We start from the raw sequence: 751 nt of genomic DNA, 5'->3' as shown, positions 1-751 counted from the left end.
GCAGTCAGGGGACAGGGAGCAGAGGGGTTTAGATGGGTTGGGAGTTCTGGGGGGGGGCTGTCAGGGGGTGGGGAGTGGTTGGATGGGGCGTGGGAGTCCCAGGGGTCTGTCTGGGGGTGGGGGTGTGGATAAGGGTTGGGGCAGTCAGGGGACAAGAGGCAAGGAGGCTTAGATAGGGAGTGGAGTCCCGGGGGGCAGTTAGGGGCAGGGGTCCCAGGAGGGGGCAGTCAGGGGACAAGGAACGGGGGGAGGGTTGGGGGTTCTGGGGGGGCGGGAAGTGGGAGGGGCAGGGGCGGGGCTAGGGCGGGGCTCCTCCCGTCCTCTTTTTTGCTTGTTGAAATATGGTAACCCTACCTCTAATCTGCTAGATTTCTACCTGCTGCTCATTTAGTCCATTACCCTCACCAATACATCCATCCATCACAAATGTAGAAATGTTTAAAATCTGTCAAAGAGTATACGGACAATCTTAAACCTTAAAATTACTCTATGCTCAGTGCCAAAATCTATGCCATTTAGATTTTATGGGACTAAAGTATCTCTAGTAAAGGTGAGAGAAATCCTGAGAATCTAAACATCTTACTTCTTGTGTACCCGTGTATCACAAAAGATCAAAACATTCGCTTTCCAAGAAAAACACTGGTTTCAAACGTGTCTTTACTGTTCTATTAAAGCATTTACAGCTCTAGCATTTTGCAAGATAGGAGACCTTGCAACTGATACTGGTCCCTTGTTCCAGAAGAAGATGAGA

This window comes from Trachemys scripta, chromosome 10, assembly GCF_013100865.1.
Source record: "Trachemys scripta elegans isolate TJP31775 chromosome 10, CAS_Tse_1.0, whole genome shotgun sequence".
NCBI lineage: Eukaryota > Metazoa > Chordata > Testudines > Emydidae > Trachemys > Trachemys scripta.
Note: the sequence above shows the minus strand (reverse complement) of the source record.